The following is a 23,163-nucleotide window of genomic DNA, read 5'->3' as shown; positions in this document are numbered from 1 at the left end:
AAAAATGACAATTCACCATTTTGTCAGTGGCAGTGCTACAATTTTAATTAAGATGTATGTCTTGTCTGCTTTCTGAGAAGGAGATACATGTCTGTAACGCATAACACATTTACTATGCAATACATGTGATAATTATTTACAACAGATTTGTGCAATTTTATTGTGTTAGCATACTTTCACTCTTCTCCTTCTCTTATTAAACACTGAAAAGAGCCGCCTCCTGCCTGTTTTAATGAGTAAGTTCAGATAGTGCGTTACATCAACATTCTCAATATTTCAAAGACATAGTTGGCTTCTCAGTGTCTCATGCTTCACAGAGTTAAACTCCATAAATAATGCAGACTTGATTTAACCTTTTTGTTTGCTGAAAGAGAAAGCATGATATATTGTTATCAGTGATGTACATGCAGTTTTGCTAACAGGGAATATCACTGGCAGGGGGTAACTTATTTAACAAAGGGATTGACCAGACAGCACTCCCAACTTTCTCTGATATTTATACTGCTAGAAACCATGCATGCAGAACATTTCATACCTTCAGTTTTTTTTAAATAGGATCTTAAGTACACACAACTCATTATGGTTTGAATACTGGTTTTCAAAATTCTATTTTGTACAACAGAGGGAGAGTATTTTTAGTCATTACTCCGACTGCAATTGCAAATGGAGTCTTCAAAAAATTAGAGTGACATTACTCGTGGACAAACATTTCAAAAATATGCACAGACTTGAAAAAAAGTTCAACAACAATACAAATTATCAGTATTCCATTAACAGAGTGAGAGGAAAAAACAGGAATAACTTAAAGATAAAAAAAGTAATACACTGTAAAAGAATAGATATGTCAACCTATATGTTTTAAATGAAAGTGAAGACCTTTACGACATTACTGACACAGTAACGATAACAACTCGCTGAATATGAACAGCTAAGGTGACGAGTTGCAGACATGCACATAAACAAGGCTTCCTCTGCTTTCTCCTCCCTCCCATCTTACCATCGATTAATTGCAGCCATTTTTGAAAATCTTTTTTTGTCAAAGTAGTAGTGTTCCATATCTATAATAGATACAAGGTCTCAGACTTGTTTATGTGCCTCTTAACAACACAGCACCTCAAGTATTAGGTCAGTTGCTAACGTTACTCCTTAGATCATTTATATTTGACAAAGACTTTCTGTTATGATCTGTAAGACATGCGTGTTAAGTATCAGCTATGAGAGGTGAATATAATGAAGCCAATTAAAAATAATAATAATAATAATGGTGGTGTGTGACAAAGAAGAATAAGTCAGAGTTACAATACATTTACAGTAAGATCAACTGTATTAAGCAGACTCATTCAATTCACTATAAAATATGAAAAGAGGTGGTGGTGCAGTAGGTGGAAGTAGACTAGCACAAGCAACAGGTCCCTTAAATAAAACAGTCTTTAGTATTAAAGTAATAGTTTTGGAATAAGTGTGAAGTTTTTCAGCCCATAAACTTAGAGCGTGCTTTGGCATGGCTGACAGACCTGAACTTGTGAACATATCATTCTTTTCACACGTGATATTACAAGAGTATCCTAAAAAGTCAAATGAAGCAGTAAGATCACAAACGTAGTGGCTCTGAGCACTATGGGACTTAACATCTGAGGTCATCAGTCCCCTAGAACTTAGAACAACTTAAACCTAACTAACCTAAGGACAACACACACATCCATGCCTGAGGCAGGATTCGAACCTGCGACCGTAGCGGTAATGCGGTTCCAGACTGAAACGCCTAGAAATGTAATTCTTTTATTGTATTTTTTAGTGTAGTCACAAAGCACTTTGTCTACACTCTAAGATCACAAATGACAACATCCTTGGAAGAGGCGATGAGAAGTTTGTAGACATTGTTACAGAGAGACTAAACACGGGTTATTGAACACCTACTGGGACACTAAGGTCTCCTGAGGCATAATAATTGACAGAAAAGTCAATGGGAAAACACCTACAGGAAGACTATGACTGATGTATATAATCAACTTGTGAAAGATGTTGAGTGTGAGACCTGTATGGTAACAACGGATACGAAGAATGGCGTTCTCCTACTAATCACAATGCTGCCAACCAAGCTTCAAATTTAATAAATGAAGGAAGAATACCTCTAGTCACCAATTTTTTTTTAATTTGCTACTGCCGCTATTATGCAGAACAGTACACAGTGTTGAGGCAAAGTATTCCTTATTTTGAGGAGTGGAATATGGACTAAAACAAGACAAAAATATCCAATAAACATGGGCTTTTAAATGCATACCTTAAGAGCTATGAGGAGTTTTTCATCTTTGATACTGTGAAACATATCCTCTACAGTCTTTGCTGTTATGAACACCCTACAGAAGGCAGTAAACAAATGAAGACTCACTCCTCTGTTACTGTCCATGGATACGGCACTAAATATCTGATAATACTGTTACCATATTCACTTTTCTGAGTAAGTGCAGCACATACATTATTTCTAATGGGCAAGTTTGTGTTTGATAAGTTTTTGAAATGCTTTTACATTGCACTGTTAGCTTTGCATTTATGAGCATAATGGAAGCCTATAATTTCACACAGAAAATGGTAAACAAGACGATATTTTATGGTCTGGCAAATGAAAGCAACTGTTGAGCACATGTTTTGAATGCTGAAAAAATGTCCAGAATGCAAGGCACTACGTACACAATTACTGTATATTTCAGCGGATAAGATGACCTTTATATAAGGTGAGGTACAAATGTCGAAGATGTATAGTTTTACCGTATGCTCTTCCTATAAGATGATGCCCAAATTATCAATGGCCTGTAAATTTAGTTTAGAACATTGATCATCTGGGTGATAATAATAGGCGACCTTGAGTACTTATAAAAGTGTTATATTGGCTATTCAGTTTTGTGGGCATACCCCTCTCTACTAGTAAGCACCTGATACACCTGCACACAGCATAAAGCAAAAGCCTCCTTCAGCATCGTTACAGTTCTGTCTGTAGAAGCACATGCCAAATAACGAACTCGTATGTACAGCTAACAAGTATTGCTGCAGGTAATGTTGTATGTTCAAACTGTTTGTACTGCAAGTGTAATCAGCGTAAAATTCGTAAAGTGTGCGCTGAATGACTGAACCAACAAAAGGAGGTCATAAAACAGGCTAAAGAATCGAACAACTGTGCTGCAAAAAGGGCTTTTGATATAACAGAGATGATGGTAAGAGACTGGCGAAAGAGTGAAGATGCTATTTTAAAAAAAAAATTAAAAAGTGTTCTATGAGGAGAGGAATAACTTTCTGCCTAGATTTAGAAAGTAGTGTTGCAGAATGGGTACAAGAACAGTGACATAACCGTTATGTTGTTAGAAGAAATATGATTACTGCTTATGCATTGAAGTGGGCATGAGGCAATCCAGAGCACAGCAGATAATTTAAATCACCAGTAGGTTTGTGCAACTGTCTCACAAACAATTAAAAAAATGTAGTTGCTTTATTTATTTACAAATCAAGTTCCGTAGGACCAAATTGAGGAGCAAATCTCCAAGGTCATGGAATGTGTCAGTATAGGGCTCTGAGCACTATGGGACTTAACAGCTGAGGTCATCAGTCTGTCAGTACATGAAATTACAACATAAAAGTAATAACAGTTAAAAATAAATGTTTATGAACCCGAAAAATGTCAGTCCATAAGTTTAAGTAAACGCAATCAACAGTGCAATAAGCTTAACTCTTCAAGGAACTCCTCGACAGAATAGAAGGCGTGACCCATGAGGAAACTATTCAGTTTCAATTTGAAAGCATGTGGATTACTGCTAAGATTTTTGAATTTGAGTGGCAGCTTACTGAAAATGGATGCAGCAGTATACTGCACATCTTCCTGCCCAAGAGTTAAGGAAGTCTGATCCAAATGCAAGTTTGATTTCTGCTGAGTATTAACTGAGTGAAAGCTGTTTATTCTTGGGAATAAGCTACTACTGTCAACAAGAAATGACAGTAAGGAATATATATATTGAGAGGCCAATGCCAAAATACCCAGACTCGTGAACAGGGGTCGACAAGAGGTTCGTGAACTTACACCACTTATTGCCCGAACCATCCATTTCTGAGCCAAAAATATACCTTTAGAATGGGAAGAGTTACCCCAAAGTACAGGGTGATTCAAAAAGAATACCACAACTTTAGGAATTTAAAACTCTGCAACGACAAAAGGCAGAGCTAAGCACTATCTGTCGGTGAATTAAGGGAGCTATAAAGTTTCATTTAGTTGTACATTTGTTCGCTTGAGGCGCTGTTGACTAGGCGTCAGCGTCAGTTGATGCTAAGATGGCGACCGCTCAACAGAAAGCTTTTTGTGTTATTGAGTACGACAGAAGTGAATCGACGACACTCGTTCAGCGTGCATTTCGAACGAAGTATGGTGTTAAACCTCCTGATAGGTGGTGTATTAAACGTTGGTATAAACAGTTTATAGAGAATGGATGTTTGTGCAAAGGGAAAAGTTCTGGACGGCCGAGAACGAGTGATGAAAATGTAGCACGCATCCAGCAAGCATTTGTTCACAGCCCAGGAAAATCAACTCGCAGAGCTAGCAGAGAGCTGCAAATTCCACAATCAACTGTATGGAGAGTCCTACGAAAAAGGTTAGTTATGAAACCTTATCGTCTGAAATTGGTTCAAGCACTGTCTGCAGCTGATAAGAATAAAAGAATCTATTTCTGTGATTTTATCCTTGCTCAAATGGAAACAGATGAATCTTTTGTTTCAAAGATTGTGTTTAGTGATGAAGCAACTTTCCACACTAACGGCAAAGTCAACCGTCACAATGTCTGTATATGGGGCACTGAGAATCCGCGGGAAACAACTCAGTATGAACGTGACTCGCCTAAGGTGAACGTTTTCTGTGCCATTTCAGCCAATAAAGTTTTTGGTCCCTTTTTCTTCGAAGGTGCTACTGTAACTGGACTACAGTATCAGGAGATGTTAGAGAACTGGCTGTTCCCTCAGCTCGAACAAGAAGCACAACAATTCATATTTCAGCAGGATGGAGCGCCACCACATTGGCACTTATCTGTCCGTAACTACCTGAACGTCAACTTCCCCAGGCGATGGATCGGCCGCCAGGCAGCCCGTGACAGAGCACTTCATCACTGGCCTCCAAGAAGCCCTGATCCTACCCCCTGCGATATTTTCTTATGGGGGTATGTTACGGATATGGTGTTTCAGCCACCTCTCCCAGCCACCATTGATGATTTGAAACAAGAAATAACAGCAGCTATCCAACCTGTTACGCCTGATATGCTACAGAGAGTGTGGAACGAGTTGGAGTATCGGGTTGATATTGCTCGTGTGTCTGGAGGGGGCCATATTGAACATCTCTGAACTTGTTTGTGAGTGAAAAAAAAACCTTTTTAAATACTCTTTGTAATGATGTATAACAGAAGGTTATATTATGTTTCTTTCATTAAATACACATTTTTAAAGTTGTGGTATTCTTTTTGAATCACCCTGTATAATACCATATGACATAATTTTCGTGCCAAATGATCACTCACTTCAGATACCGTTCGAATAGTAAAAATGCAAGCATAAAGTCTTACTGTTCAGTTTCATGAATCATATGCACATTCCGGGAAATTAAAATGTCAGGTTCTGTTGAATTGTGTGTTAAAAACTGTAAAAACTGAGTCTTACTGTGATTTAGCATTAGTTTATTTTCTACAAGTCATGAACTGCACTATTTGAAACCGAGCCAATGTTGCACACAACATCCTTTACTACTAAACTAGAACAAATATTTTAGAGTTACTCGTAATACTAGAGGGCATATCATTTATATAAATAAAGAACAGGAGTGGCCCCAACACTGATCCCTGGGGCACCCCCCACTTGATCATCCCCTACTCAGACCCCACATCACAGTCATTATCAACATTGTGAATAATGACCTTTTGCTGTCTGTTGCTAAAGTAAGAGGTGAATCAATTATGAGCTACTCCCCGTATTCCATAATGGTCCAACTTCTGGAGCAATATTTTGTGATCAACACAATTAAACACCTTAGTTAAATCAAAAAAGATGCCTAGCATTCGAAACCTTTTGTTTAACCCATTCAGTACCTCATAAAGAAAAGAGAATATAGCATTTTCGGTTGTTAAAAGACTTCTAAAGCCAAACTGTACGTTTGATAGCAAATCGTGTGATACAAAATGATCAATCATCCTTACATGCACAGCATTTTCAATAACTTAGCAAATACTGATGGCATAGAAACACGCCTAAAATTGTCTACATTATCCATTTCTCCCTTTTATAAAGCGGCTTTACTACTGAGTACTTTAATCTTTCAGGAAACTGACCATTCTTAAAGGAAAAATTACAAATATGGCTAAATACAGAGCTAATATGTGCAGCACAGTACTTTAATATTCTGCTAGGAACTCCATCGTAGCCATGAGAGTCCTTAGTCTTCAGTGATTTAATTATTGACTCAATCTCCCTCTTGTTTGTATCACAGAGGTGTTTTTCAGACATAAATCTTGGACAGGCATTTTCCAAGAAAGTTATGTGATGCCCTGTAGAAACTAAATTCTTAATTAATTCATAAGCAATGCTCAGAAAGTGATTGTTAAAAACTGTACATATATCTGATTTATCAGTAACAGAAATATATTTACTGTGAACTGACTTTATATCATCGACATTGTGCTGATGACCAGACACTTCCTTCACAACTGACCATATGGTTTTAATTTTATCCTGTGAATTAGCTATTCTATTTGCATACCACGTACACCTTGCCTTCCTAATAACATTTTTAAGCACCTTAAAATACTGTTTGTAATGGGCTATGTAGCTTGATTGCGACTACTTCTAACATTTTGATATAATTCCCACTTTGTTCTACATGATATCCTTATCCCACTAGTCAGCAACCCAGGCAGCCTATCACTGCTAGTACCCCGATTAGAACGTTCAAATGGAAAGCAACTCTCAAAGAGCATGAGAAATGTGTTAAGGAAACCATTATATTTATCATCTATGTTATTGGCACTATAAACATCCTGCCACTCTTGTTCCTTGATGAGGTTTAATAAACTCTCTATTGCTGTTGAATTAACTTTCCTACATAGTTTGTAATTACATGTGACATTTGTTTGAGTACAAAAGCCTTTTAGTGTTAAAATTTGTGCATCACGGTCTGAAAGGCCATTCATCTCGTAATGAAGAATCAATAAAAATATTGTCCATGGCTGTGCTACTGTTCCCCTGCACTCTAGTTGGAAAAAACACAGTCTGCATCAGATCATATGAATTTAGGAGATCTACCAACATCCTTTTTCTTGCTCCATCATATAAAAAAGTTTTATTTAAGTCACCATATATAACTAATTTTTGGTACTTCCTACATCTCTAGCTTGAGCAGAAATGCTCTGAAGTCAAAGTTAGGGGACCTACAAACAACAACAATTAGAAGTTTAGTTTCACTAAATTCAACTGCCCCTGCACAACATTCAAATATCTGTTCAGTGCAGCGCCGTGATACATCTATGGACTCAAATGGAATATTGTTTTTTTATGTACATAGCCACTCTCCCACCCTGCAAGGAACTCCTGGAAAACAGCCAGCTAATCTGTATCCTGGTAAAGGAAACCTCTGAACTGCCAGATTATTTAAGTGGTGCTCCAACATACCAAAAATTTCATAGTCAACATCTAAAAGCAGTTCACTAACTTTATCTCTAATACCTCTTATATTTCAATGAAATATGCTAATTCCTTCTCTACTTGGAAACATGACATCCTCTGAAGGTGAGCCTTAGTTAGAGGGACTTCCTTTACACAGGTATACCTATCAGCTGACTGCAATCTAAAAAAAGATGCACCTCTAACAACTACTAACATGGAAGAAAACAAAAATTGCACAGAAATTATCAAAACACCTCAACCATAAAGTTATGACTTTTTGTAAGTTTGTTATTCATATGAGGTAAAAATAGAACTTCCACTATCTTATATTGGAAAATTTGGATGAAACACCAATGAACTTTGATATGATAAACAACACCTCTGTGGAAACAAAAGACATAAAAACTGTTAAAGTCAGAAGTACAGATAATGAAAAGACCAGATTTACTGTAGTATTAACATGCATGGCACATGGAACAAAGGTATTTTCAAGAGGAAACTATTCCTAAAATAAAATTTCCACCAGACATTTTCATATATTTTCACAAAAAGGGATGGCTGGATGGGCAAGAATGGTGTAAAATTATGGATGTAAAATGTGTGGCAGAGGCGACCAGGTGCTCTACAAAATCAACCAAGTTTGTTAGTATGGAAGCATGTTTTGCAATCACATAACTGATAATACCAAAAATCACATAGCACGAAGCAATACTAAGATTGTTATTATACCAGATGGTTTGATGTTGATGCTACAACCTTTAAACTTATCTCTGAATAAACCATTCAAAACCATATGTGTGAACAATGGGACAAGTGGATGAGTGGCAAAAAGTCACGTACAAAAGATGGAGCTGTGCAGACTGCATCACTTGATGTTTTGAGTGATTTCATCATCAAATCATGTTAAAAAGTGAAAATGGAAATAGTGATTAAATCCTTCAATAAGTGTGGAATTTCCAGTTCTATGGATGGCACTAAGGACAGTTTGTTATCAGATACTGATGTTGAATTGGAAATCGATTCACATGGTGTAGAACGGGACCTGTATAACGAACTTGTCAACAATGAAAGTGAGGCTGTACCTGAGGAGCTGCTTTCGTTAGATGATGATTGCGAGGATTTTGCAGCATTTTACATGCATTGATGAATGATTTCTCTTATAATGATTTGAATTTATATAAATTTCAGTCTATGTTTTATATTTGTCACATAAGACGACCCCAATTTGAGTGCTTTTTTTAAATGCTTGAACCAGCTTATATCTGTTGAAATATATGGTACTTAGCTGTCTTTACCTGTGACTAGCAGACTCGGGCTCCAATAATGGCGGATTGGGGCAGACCTTGTACCACTCTTACTTCTGCTGTGGAGAGGAGTATTGCAATGAGTGGAAGAAGTTCAACACCTACTGGAGTTAGTCATCCTCTAGTCTGTGAAATTTTGCATGAACAATTGGTATATAACGTATAGCATGTCCAAGCCCTTCAGCCACAAGATCATCCTGCCAGAATGCAGATCTGCAAATCGCTGTTGCAAAGATACGGTGAAAATCCACTTTTCACATCAAAGAAAATGTTAACAGATGAGGCTGGTTTCATGTGACATAGGATTGTCAATTTTCATAACCAGCACATGTGCGATGGTGTAAATCCACACGACATAGATGAAGAAGCAATGCATCAGTGCCAGTTTTCAGTTAATTTATGGGCAGGAATCATTGGTGGTACTAACAGGATGTAACATCCACAAGATAAATTTTAGCTATAGTGTGACGAGAGGAAATTATGCCTGTAACAATTATAAACATTATCTATACAACCTACAGAAAAACAGTGAAGTAAAACAAAACGATGATATGAAACTTCCTGGCAGATTAAAACTATGTGCCCGACCGAGACTCGAACTCGGGACCTTTGCCTTTCGCGGGCAAGTGCTCTACCATCTGAGCTACCGAAGCAGGACTCACGCCCGGTACTCACAGCTTTACTTCTGCCAGTACCTCGTCTTCTGCCTTCCAAACTTTACAGAAGCTCTCCTGCGAACCTTGCAGAACTAACACTCCTGAAAGAAAGGATATTGTGGAGACATGGCTTAGCCACAGCCTAGGGGATGTTTCCAGAATGAGATTTTCACTCTGCAGCGAAAGGCAAAGGTCCCGAGTTCGAGTCTCGGTCGGGCACATAGTTTTAATCTGCCAGGAAGTTTCATATCAGCGCACACTCCGCTGCAGAGTGAAAATCTCATTCTGTAAACATCCCCTAGGCTGTGGCTAAGCCATGTCTCCACAATATCCTTTCTTTCAGGAGTGTTAGTTCTGCAAGGTTCGCAGGAGAGCTTCTGTAAAGTTTGGAAGGTAGGAGACGAGGTACTGGCAGAAGTAAAGCTGTGAGTACCGGGCGTGAGTCGTGCTTCGGTAGCTCAGATGGTAGAGCACTTGCCCGCGAAAGGCAAAGTTCCCGAGTTCGAGTCTCGGTCGGGCACATAGTTTTAATCTGCCAGGAAGTTTCATATCAGCGCACACTCCGCTGCAGAGTGAAAATCTCATTCTGAAAACGATGATGAATATTAATTATTTATATAATATTTTATGATGTAATTGGACATATCAATGTGTTTCATACAAAGACAATGATAATTGTAAATTCCTTTCATGATATGCGTTCATCTTCCTTTGTTTTTGCCTTTTTTTGGTTGGCTTTTGTATGTTGCGGACACGAGACGCATATGAAACTGAGGTCTGTTAAGAAATTGTAATTATTTGTTAATTATTACTTGAGAATAGAGTTCATTATTATTATAAATATGAGTGAATAATTATTTGTAACTTTAATTCCTCTCTCAATAAGTATTATCTGTGTTAAGTATTTCTTTGCACTGCAAGGAGCACAGCCATTGACGATAGCGATTTGTATCGCATTTTTACCTGTGTTTCTTACGGAAGTATCAAAGGTTTGCTTGATGAAAATTAGTCTAAATAGTGCACAATATAAAAGTAAAGTTTAATAAGCATTAATTCAAATACTTAACCTGTTAAAAGGAAATTTGCTCTAACAATAGAAAGTCTCTGTCAATTGTCTGCCACCATCTTAACAATTATCTCCATGGCAAATTCAAATTACGCAACTCTGCAGACATAAATGCCGAAGGTAATAAAAATGTGTAAAAATAAATGTTCACTGGTGGTCCTGAACTCATTTTAACGACAATAATTCGATTCAGATTGGTTCTTTAAAAAATAGTTCTCATAGCACGATCCATATAACAAACTTTTCTTGCCGATGGATGGAGCCGAAATTAATTACGCACGAGTTGCGAAAAATATTGTTTCAGGTAACATACGTCAGTGTTGTGCGTGGTTGATATTTGGTGGTTTTAATTATAATTTTGCTGAAGGTAACTGTTTCCATCATAAGCAATAGTTGTATAGAATCTGTTGTATGAACTGTGATTTAGTGACACACACACAACTTACAGACAACACTTTAACACAATGTTAACTTGGAGTTCTTTAGCAACTTGACCACATCTTTAGCCGGGAGAAAAAATTATTTTGTAATTACTCACTGTAATGAAATAAGATTATCATTTTCATTTACCAATTACTTAAATACCAAACCACTGAATAACACAGCAAATGCCACAAGGGCCTTATATGATACCAAACAGGTTGACTGATGCAAGAAGGTATTGTCAGTTTCTATCACACGACTTGTCTTACCTGTAGGAGTAACATTCCCGCGATGGCTGAAGACATTGTTCATGCTTGATGGTGCACTAGCCCATTTTCTCTGAAATGTCTGAGAACACTTCACACAGACATTTAATGGGCAATGGATTGGTTGGAAAAGTTCTCTACACAGGCTAGCTTGTTCCTTGATCTTAGGCAGAACGAGAAAAATTTAGGGAAGTACTGAGATGCTACGTCGACATATTTTCAAAGATACTGGGATTAATTAATTAATGTGTTTGTAATATTAAAGTGAAGGATCGTGAACCATTCCCTAGTAAATCACATGTGATACCTTGGCAAAAAGAGAAGGTGTTAACAAAGAAATTTCAGTTCTCAATCTCTATGAACTACTACCCAGCTCAAAAGGAAATTTCACTCAAATTTTTGTTGTGATGGATGTCTTCTCAAAATTTGTATTCCTTTACCCACCCAGGGAAGCCAACATTAAGATCATAATCAAGAAACTCGGGGAAGAATACTTCGTAAATACTGTCAAGCCAGAGTGCATTTTATCAGACAATGGTCCACAATTTCGGTCACACCTGTGGGAAGATTTAGTTAACAATAAAGGTATTCGGCACATTGCAATTTCGTCTTTCAGGCCCACATCCAACCTGACTGAATGCCAAATGCGTGAACTCTGACATTTATTTCGTGCACATTATGGGAAGAAACATAAAAGATGGGTAGAACGATTGACAGACTTTGAAACAGTAATTTATAGTTTGTCACATGATTTGATATGATTGCCGCCATGTACAGTTCCCTTTGGAAAGAAACCTGACAGTACCTTTTATGAATACATTTCCTTTCCAAACGAAGAGGAAATTACACAAGAGGAGCGCTTTAAAATCGCACTGGAAATGATGAAGAAACAACCAGAAGAACGGAAGCTGGCATATGGCAAGGTAGTGAAGCCCATTACATACCAAGTCAGTGATTTAGTGCTCATTAGAACTCAAACGAAATCATCAAGTGTAAATGGAGAGAGAAAAAAGTTTCATCACTACTAGCAAGGACCATTCAAAATTAGAAAATTTGTGCACCCTAATTCAGTTGAAATTGAAATGGTGCAGTCAGGTCAGTATCATGCCTACAAAATGTAGAAAACATTAAACTGTTTCATCTGTAAGAAGTGTTGCAAGACAAGGGATGCTCTTTGTGAATATATAATTTTGTCTGTTTGAAAGTAATTGGACAACAATCGGTAGCTATTGCGAGTAAGTTATAGTGAACAGTAGTAGGTAACTACTATCAGTCAGGTGCAATCAGTTTTAAACATTCTTTGTCATCAAGTAAACATTGTAAAGTGCTTCAGTCAGAGACACGTCCATAAACAATAACAGGGACATGTGGCGTGTGTGTTGTGTTTACTACAGACTATTTGATGTGCGTGCGCAGTGTGTGTTTTGTTCCCCACTGCCGTAATTCCCTTTAATGTTTGTATGTTGGCGAGCTCTTGGAGCCATTGACGTGAAGCAACGCATGCCCAGCGCCGTCATCACTTGTCTATACCGCAGCAGTGGAGCTGCCAACACCTCCGAGGACCTAGCACGCAATGTGACTGTCGCTTGTTCCAGCTCTGCGCTAGCTTGTCAGGTTGGCGAGTTGTGTGGAGCATGGAACCACGGGATGCTGATGTCAGTGGCCAACTGATCAACAAGTTTCATGGTGCAGGAATCGCTGTTATGATGCTGTTACAACAATTCTACAAATCTGCAGAGACAACGAGTCTACAGTCCCCTGTGGCTTCGATGCCACAGACCTATAATTCATCGAAAGTTACAAATACACGTGTTTTGCACCACATCATATAGGACAGTGAAAAAGCAGAGTACATGATTCTTCTTGTGGTGGTGTATCCCCGGTGGAGTCGATACCACAGCCCAGTACCCCATGAACCAGTGTATTTACGTGTACTTGCGACTCAACATATAAGTAAGGCCCTACAGCAGAGTAAGTAGATAAATTATTTACAACAAGAATATGACGTGCAACATAAAAAAAGTGTTTTCCAATGCGACGATTTGTTTATGGATTACTTTCCAAGGTATGTGTTTTCTGTCAAATTTCTTGTACTTCTAACCCTGTAAACTGTATGCCAAAATCTAACAGTATTGTATTTTCAAACTATGCTACCACTATGAGTGTATATTTATGTGGGCTAGTAACAGAATACTTTCATGTCAATATTGTGTAGCAGTTAGGGCTGTCTGTTTATTGTTTTGTTTACTTTTGAATCACATTTATTTGGTTTATATTCATTGAATACAGTGACAATATAATGATAAATATTCAATTCATTAAGACAAATTACATGAACAGGAAACACTAATAAACAATTGTTATTATTAATGTGTCACATTTAGCCATGCTATTTCAATGGGACGTTACAGCACTGGTTATAATTACTGTAATTTTAAATTTTACTTTTTTTTTTTTTTTTTGCTTTTTTGTCTTCCTATATATTTTTAAACTTGAATATTCAAATCTAATGTCACCATTATATTTTATCAAATTAAAGTGTTATTTTGGTGGGGATATGCAAGGATACAGTACCCTTACATAGCTGTAGCCTTACATAGTATTGATCATACGCTCTCCACAGTGACCATAAACTAAAGCAAAGACTGCAGTGCAGTCAACAATGTGCAAGTGGGTGAGCAGGAGTCGAACGTTAGAGTCCATGAGTGGAAGTCAGATGTGTATACACGTATTATTTTAACATTATGCACAGGGCAACCATCATAGGCTCCCTCGAGGTTCTCAGAGAAGTTATCTTTATCCTGGTCATTTGCGAATCAGGCCTTCAATCTTATTTGTGAGATCCTAGATTTTTACAGTAAATCCACCCACTATGTATTTAAATTTCTGTCTTGCTGCAGACCCTGTAACAAATTTATTGTTGCTCTCTGTACAACGAGAGAAAATTATCCAGCTTCCCATATCAAGCACTCCGTGTCTATTACATCGCATTTAATGTAGGGCAGCGATTCCTGTCCTGCCTTGGTTTTACTGAGGTGTTGTAGCAGTGACCTCAGCTCCTTGCTCCTCCTCCCGTATAATGCTCTTACATTCAAGGTTCCTTTTTTATTTGTCTTTGCCCTTCCCTTTAACAGTGCTGTGTCACTGTACATGTATCAGTCCGGCTTCTTTACTTTGAAGTTTCTGGACATTTTTTATTTGCAGAAAGGGGTTGTTAGCCACCTGCCCAACCCCCAAGTTGGAGTACCAGGATTTGTATCAAGTTTACTCCTTTACTGAAGTTGGCTTCACTACGTCTCTAGAACCCTCCCTGTCCTATATTGTGGGACACGTGTTGTCTGGCTCCTCTGTCAAGACCATTTTGGCTTGGGTGACCCTACCATTAGCTATGCTACTGCCAGCATAGCTCTTGACTTTGACAGAGCACGCAAGCCCTCCCAACCGGCACTGAAGGCACCTCCGACAAGGTGGCATGCCCTGTAAGGTTTCCTTTAGATGGTCTATGAACAGGTTAGCACAGAATGGTGCCATGCGGTTGCCCATGACTGAGCTGAGGATTTACTTCAAAGTAGTAGTAGTAGTTCTGTGTTAGGATAAAGGCAGATAGGTGAATGAGGTAATGTGTTTGAGCCTTAAGGACACTGGGAAATGTAGCGTTCAGTTGTAACAAGACCATGGGCAAGAGGGATTTTGGTGCTTAAGGAAGTGGAGTCAACAGTGAGCAGTAGGGAACCAGGAGGTAAAGGGGTGTGGATGGTGAAGAGACAGTGAAGGAAGTGGTTGGTATCTTTGTTGTGGTAGCCTAGATTTCAGGCAATTGGCTGGAGATGTTTCTCAATGAGGGTTGAAATACTTTCAGTGGTAGCACAATAACCAGCTACAACGGGGTATCGTTAGGTTCGTGAATTTTGAGGAACTTTTAGAAAGTGTGTATGTACGGAAATGGGTTCAGGGGAGAGGTTCTGGCAAGGGCCTAAGGATTTAAGCATGGATTGGGGGTTATGTTTAACTTCTGGGATGGGTTCACTATGGCAGGTGGACATGTCAGACAAGTGGCAAATGCATTTAGCCAGATTGTTGCTGTGACTCATTAAAACAATGGTGGAGCCCTTGTTTGCAGGGAGGATGATTAGGTCAGGATCTGTTTTGAGACTGTGTATGGCTGTTCATTCCTCCACTGAAAGGTGTTTGTACTTAGGAAGGGACCTAGAGAAGAATGGTGATGCCAAATTGGAAGTAAGGAATTCCTGTAAGGTGACCATAGGGTAGTTATATAGGGTGGGAGGAGGATCACAATCACAGTTGGATGGTGGAACAAACTGGGAGAGGCAGGACTGACTTTGGTTGTAGGGATTAGTGGCAAGTGTTTCCTTTACAGGAATAAGGAAAAGGAGAATAGGTCTTTGATATGTCCACCATGGTTAAATGAGGGTGAGGGGCTAAAGGTGAGACCTTTGGATAGGACTGAAACTTCTGTGGGACTGAGGATTTTGGTGGAAAGCTTAACAACTATGTTCCGGGATTATTTAGGCTCTGGATTTTGAGTAACGGTAGTGAGTTGTGAGGGATGTGGCAAGTTGAAAAAGTCCACTAGGCAGGGTCTTTTTATTGCACCTCTTTGCAGTTCAACGGGCAATCTTCATGGGGAGTAGCAATCTGTCTTTTTCCTAATGTTGCTAAAATGACGCTTAAAACGTTTTCCATTTCCACTCTTCATATGTGTATTATGATATATGGTTTATCACACAAGCTGACAAAATACCATATAGGTTGTGTCAAAAGTGAATGAAATTGACATCATTTGTTTTGGACCAACATAATCCACAATTTTCACAGAAATCAGCATTTTGTGAAGCCATCAAAGAAGCAAATCTTGTGTTTTGAAGTAGTGTCATAAGTAACTGTAATATATCGAAAATATTAGTTGCTACGTACGATATTTCAGAGTTCCCGTTGTGCATCGTTAACACACACTCAGAGGTGCTAAGAGTGTCTTTCATTGCTGCTGAATTTTAATTATTCCATTGCTTCTTGTGATATCAAATATAAAATAATACTCACTCTGGTCTTTTAGCTTTATTTGAAAGGATGTGTTGTTAAAATAAAGCCGTATAGTAATATTTCATTTGGATGTTTAGTAATCACAATCACACTAGATGTTGTGACAAAGCAGGTGGATTCTTTCCATCTGTTTACCCCTCCTCTCCCACAAATAACCAATTTTTCACTGATTTTGACCTTACTTTCAATACATTTGTCCAGGAACATGTAACAGTTACTTAAAAACCTCAACTTCCTATTTTGACTGATTTCTACTTAAATTTTTTACTCATATTTTTATTTCAAGTGCTCTGATCCCATTTTTGTAATTAGTTTTCATTACGGCTCCTTTAATTAAAAGTTACAGTTAACTGGATTTAAAATTATAGTTTATCAAATGCAAAAATCTATGAGTTAATAAGCATAATTACATAGTGAGCTACACCACTTGAAAGTTAAGCATTCTGACTTTTCTGTTAAGTATGTTAAATCACCAAAAACTAATTATCTTTGACAATAATTAAACTTTACTGTCTGGGCCAGTATCATTTTCCATCACAGATTTTGTAATAACCATTTTTAGATTCTAGACTTTGACTACATACTTTTGTTACCTTAATTTTTCTGTACAAAATGACATGCAACAATGACTGATTAACTTACTAATTAATAACTTAGATAATTATGTTTAATTTAGAATATAGTGTTTATAGGGAATTCACGGGGGCGTGTTTGTTGCAGTTAGAAGTAGTTTACCTTGTTGCGAAGTACATAGTTCCTGTGAGTTAGTATGGTTAGCGGTCATTCTTGGTAATGGGAATAAAATAATAATTGGATCCTTTTACTGATCTCCCAGTTCAGGTGATACAATTGCTGAAAGGTTCAAAGAAAACTTGAGTTTGATTTCAAACATGTACCCTCAATACGTTAGTGAAAATAAATATTTAATTCTGGAGGTACGTATAAAACATCATTCGAAATTGTGCTAAACACATTCTCTGAAAATTATTTCAAGCAGTTAGTTTATGGGCCCACACAAATAGTAAATGGCTGAGCTAATAATGAGCACCAAAATGAATACAGGGATTAGTGAACACTGGGTTATTGTAGCAAGACTGAATATTGTAACCCCCAAATCTTCCAAACATAAACGAAGAATATACCTATTCAAAAAAGCAGATAAAAATTCACTTGACGCCTCCCTGAGGCGCAATCTCCACTCCTTCCAAATTAATAATATAAGTGTAGACCACATATGGGTTGAATTCAAAGATATAGTATCAGCAGCAATGGAGATATTTATACCAAATTAATTAACAAACGACGGAGCTGATCCTCCTTGGCACACAAAATGTGTCAGAACACACACACCATGCTAAATTTAAACAGACACAAAAATCTCCAAAATTGGCAATCTTTTACAGAAGCTCGAAATTTAGCATGGCCTTGCGAGATGCTTATAATAGTTTCCACAGCAAAACTTTGCCTTGAAACCTGGCAAAAAATCCAAGGAGATTCTGGTCGTATGTGAAGTACGCCAGTGGCAAGACACAGTCAACACCTCTCTGCAATAGCAGTGGAGATACTATCGAAGACAGTGTTGCCAAAGCAGAGTTACAAAACACAGCCTCCCAAAATTCCTTCACTAATGACGACAAAGTAAATATGCCAAATTCGAATCAAGAAAGCTGCCAACATGACTAATGTAGAAATAAATATCCTTGGAGTAGTGAAGCAACTTAAATCGCTTAACAAAAGCAAGTTTTCTGGTCCACATTGTATACCAGTTAGTTTCCTTTCAGAGTATGCCGATTCAATAGCTCCATACTTAACAATCATATACAACCGTTTGCTCGATGAAAGATCTGTGCCCACAGACAAGAAAGGTAGTAGGAGTAATCCACCATGTTATAGGCCCATATCATTAACATCGATATGCAGCAAGATTTTGTAACATACATTGTGTTCGAACATGAATTACCTCGAAGAAAACTGTCTATTGACCCACAGTCAACAAGGATTTAGAAAATAGTTTTCGTGAAACACAACTAGTTCTTTACTCGCACAGTGTTGAGTGATACGGACAAGGATTTCAAATTGATTCCGTATTTATGGATTTCCAGAAGGGTTTTGACAATGTACCACACAAGTTGCTTGTAGTGAAATTGTATGCTTATGGGATATCGTCTCAGTTACGTGCCTGGATTCATGATTTCCCGACAGAGAGGTCACAGTTCGTAGTAACTGACAGAAAGTCATCAAGTAAAACAGAAGTGATTTCTGGCGTTCCCCAAGGTAGTGTTACAGGTCCTTTGCTGTTCCATATCTACATAGACGATTTGGGAGACAATCTGAGCAGCTGTCTTAGGTTGCCATTCTATATTCACGAAGATGCAAAGCTGGTACTTTTTGCCGATGATACTAGTATAGCTATCACACCCAACAGACAAGAATTAACTGGTGAAATTGTAAATGATGTTTTTTCAGAAAATCATTAAGTGGTTCTGTGTAAATGGGCTCTCATTAAACTTTGACAAAACACAGTATATACAGTTCCACACAGTAAATGGAATGACACCATTAATAAATATAGACTTCGATCATAAATCGGTAGCTAAGGTAGAATATTCAAAATTTCTAGGTGTACACATTGATGAGGGGTTGAACTGGAAAAAACACACTGAGGATCTGCTGAAACGTTTGAGTTCAGCTGCTTATGTTATTAGGGTCATTGCAAATTTTGGCGATATACATCTGAGTAAATTAGTTTACCATGCCTAATTTCACTCTCCTCTTTCGTATGGCATCATATTCTGGGGTAACTCATCATTGAGTAAAAGAGTGTTCATTGCACAAAAGTGTGTAATCAGAATAATTGCTGGAGCTCATCCAAGATCATCCTGCAGACACTTATTTAAAGAGCTATAGATCTTCACTGTAGCCTCACAATATATATATTCACTTATGAAATTTGTTATTAACAATCCGAACGAATTCAAAAGTAATAGCAGTGTACATGGCTACAACACTAGGAGAAAGGATGATCTTCACTACTCAAGGTTAAATCTAACTTGGCTCAGAAGGGGGTAAATTATGCTGCCACGAAAGTCTTTGGTCACTTACCTAATAGCACCAAAAGTCTGACAGATAGCCACATAGCATTTAAAAGGAAATTAAAAGAATTTCTTAATGGCAACTCCTTCTACTCATCAGATGAATTTTTGGATATAGTAAGTGGGTAATTTCCCCAACCCCCACAAAAAAAAAAAAAAAAAATAAATAAATAAAATAAAAAAATAAAATTAAGTGTCCTGTAATATTTTGTGTAATGTAATATCTTGTATAGACACCTTTTATTAACTTGACATGTTCCACATCATTACGAAGTGTCATATTCATGATCTATGGAACAAGTACTAATCTAATCTAATCTGTTTGCAGGTGACGCTGTCGTTTATCGACTAGTAAAGTCATCAGAAGATCAAAACAAATTGCAAAACGATTTAGAAAATATATCTGTATGGTGCAAAAACTGGAAGTTGACCCTAAATAATGAAAAGTGTGAGGTCATTCTCATGAGTGCTAAAAGGAATCTCTTCAACTTTGGTTACAAGATAAATCAGTCAAATATAAAGGCCGTAAATTTAAATAAATACCTAGGAATTACAGTTATGTACAACTTAAATTGGAAAGAATACATAGAAAATGTTGTGGGGTAGGCTGACTAAAGGCTGCTTTTTATTGGCAGAACCCTTAGAAAATGTAACAGATCTACTAAATGGACTGCCGACACTACACTTGTCCATCCTCTTTTAGAATACTGCAGTGTGGTGTGGGATCCTTACCAGACAGGACTGACCAAGTACATTGAAAAAGTTCAAATAAGGGCAGCACGTTTTGTATCATTGCCAAATAGGGGAGAGAGAATCGCTGAAATGATACAGGATTTGGAGAGGACATCATTAAAATCGAAGGCTTTTTTTGTTGCGGCGGAATCTTCCCACAAAATTTCTATAACCAACTTCTCCTCCAGAGGTGAAAATATTTTGTTGACACTGACCTACATGGGGAGAAACGACCACCATAATACAATAAGGGAAATCAGAGTCTGCATGGAAAGATGTAGGTGTCCATTTTTTCCGTGTGCTATACGAGATTGGAATAATAGTGTGTTGTGAGGGGGATTCGATGAAACCTCTGCCGGGCACTTAAATGCAGAGTATCGATGCAGATGTAGATATTGCAGAAGAAAAATAGTATTCATATATTTTTCTAAATCTGCAACCAGCAACATTTCCTGTAATCCGAAATTCTATTGATTCCTGTAGCTAACTGAAAACATTAAATTCCAACCTAGTCATTTTTCAAAGTATTATGTAGTTTTCAAAATAAAAGTTGTTCTTATGTCTGTCTATAAGTAGTCAAATGTCACAAAAAACAGTCAGTCCATGGTTTGAAATTAAATGAGAAACATCCATGTTTGTCTTGGTGTTCGTCTTTTCCCTACGTGTGTTCATCTCGCCTTGTCTTTTTGGGCTGGATATTTTCATGTGTTGCAGAGTGGCTGGCTCATCCTCTTTCATTCCTGTGGGCAGCCAGCCCAGACCATCTGCTCTATGGTTTTAATACCTTCCTCTAGTTTTCTTTTTGGTGTGCGTTTTCCCCCAGTTTTGTTCCTTTCTTTCGTTTTCTCTTTCGGTGTGGTTCTCCATTCCTTTTACCCTCTTTTACCTCCACAAATTGAATTTGGGTGTTGTTTTACCTTGAGCCTTGTTTGCATAAGGAAAAAGGGACTGACAACCTTGTAGTTTGGTCCCTTACATCCCAAACCAACCAACCAACCAACCATCTCTGTTGGAAGTATTCTTGTTGTTGACTTAGGCCACCACAAAGAACATTCTGTAAGTGAATATACATGCACCAACGACTGTGAAACTGAAGAACGGTAATGTAAAAGAATTCCAAATATTTCTGTTACCCGAAGGGAACAATATTTTGAATAATTTTGAGTTGCAATTAGCAAGACTGAAGTATTATTGTCATCAATCTGGTTGTTGGACATAGTGCTTTCCATGAGGAAAAGACTTGATTGAACTACCTGTATGCGATTTCCTCCAGCAAGTACACTGATGCTTCTAGACAAGTGTGAGCTGTTTACTTCTGCCACAATCGACTGCTTCACCACTTTGATTGCACTAATGATTGTTTGTAGTGTAAAAATAACCATAGTTAATTACTAAAATTTGAAGGGAATAAAATGTGAGGGTTAATTTCTTCTAAACTATGGTGTCTTTTACATCAGTGAACAAATCCCAGCCCACACTCGATCAGATTTTCAGCTTTGCAGTGATCATGACTGGTGCCACTGGGGGGAAACTACAACATTACTGGTCATTTCTTTTCACAACATGTCTAACTAGTTCATTTCTTCAAGAGAAATGCATAGACCCATGTTCATGCGAAATGATGTTAAAATATTATTATTGTAGACAGAGTTCTTAATCTCTCACTTGATGACCATTCATGTTCATATGTTAAATAACTTGCGTTATGGTGATGGGTTGGCAAGATGATGGCCAAGCACAACAGAGCCAACATTCTTTGGAGAAGATATTTCTATTACAACTTACAAGAAAAAAAAAAAAATAAAATAAACAGCAACTGTCCACCTACACGTTGGCAAATATGTTTTGAGTACAACACAGAAGTTTTGACGGGAAGCCCTTACACATACCCCATACGGTCCCAATCTCTCACCATATGATTTCCATATTATTTGAGTCCTGAAGAAAGGCATACTGGCCATCAGTTTCTTTTGGATGAAGAGATGCATTTCTGTCTACAATCATGGTTCTATAGACAACTGCAAACATTTTTCCGTGAGGGCACTGACAGTATTTTCTCACAGTGGGATAAATGTAGTAAAGAATATGACAATTACTTTTGAATTGATGAACAGTATACATACTTTTTTCCATGTGTCTCATTTTCATGATTACCCCTTAGAGTGTCTATTGGAAATATTAGTTACTGGTAAGCCCTATTCTGCTTTTAAATATTTACTCTATTCTCTTCAACACACACACACACACACACACACACACACACACACACACCTCTTCCCCCCCCCCCCCCCCCCCTGAAAGTTAAAAAAAGTACAGGTGTAGATTTACCTTTTTTCTTTCTTTTTTTTTTATCTTTGGGGTAATGGGTATAACTAGGATGACCAGATGCAATTGTTTAAAAATGAAGACAAACAGCTTTAAAAAGGAGGACAAAGGAAGGAAAAAGAGGACACATCAAATGGGTCAACTGTAGATGAGGATACCACCCGTCAGCTTTGGACAAGTCACGTGACTGCCAGGAATTACTGCTAAAACTAGTAGTTAATTATTACTGATGGTCAGGTGGTGGTTAACTAAGCAATATAGAAAAATTAAAAACATTGATTGTGCCGACAGTGTGGCGTCAATTGTTTTGTTATGTCAACAACACGGAATTGTTTACAAAGCGAAAAACGTAAGACCATTCACCTCCCTTCATCCGACGCACCGCTACCAACATCTACAATTCAAGCAGCAGCTGACAACATGTAAAGTGCACTTTAACCTTACAAATACAATTGATTATGACACAATGAAATAAAACCATGAAAGTTAATCTGTCGAGTTATTTGTTACCTTTATTGGCCACTGAGACGTACGTTCCAGCTCCACATTTCTTACATTCCG

At 37.7% G+C, this 23,163-nt stretch overlaps 1 protein-coding gene across 1 annotated transcript in view; it reads right to left on the bottom strand.

Moving 5' to 3' along the window:
• Window positions 1-249: 249 nt before the first annotated feature.
• LOC124612414 overlaps window positions 250-23,163 on the bottom strand; it is a 109,176-nt gene continuing 86,262 nt past the window's right edge. Inside the window, exon 5 of the transcript XR_006979542.1 lies at window positions 250-364. The gene's annotated coding sequence lies outside the window, so the exon portion shown is untranslated. The remainder of the gene's footprint in view (window positions 365-23,163) is intronic.

The sequence above is a fragment of the Schistocerca americana genome, chromosome 4, assembly GCF_021461395.2.
Source record: "Schistocerca americana isolate TAMUIC-IGC-003095 chromosome 4, iqSchAmer2.1, whole genome shotgun sequence".
Classification (NCBI taxonomy): domain Eukaryota; kingdom Metazoa; phylum Arthropoda; class Insecta; order Orthoptera; family Acrididae; genus Schistocerca; species Schistocerca americana.
This window is presented reverse-complemented; position numbering and strand designations above follow the sequence as displayed.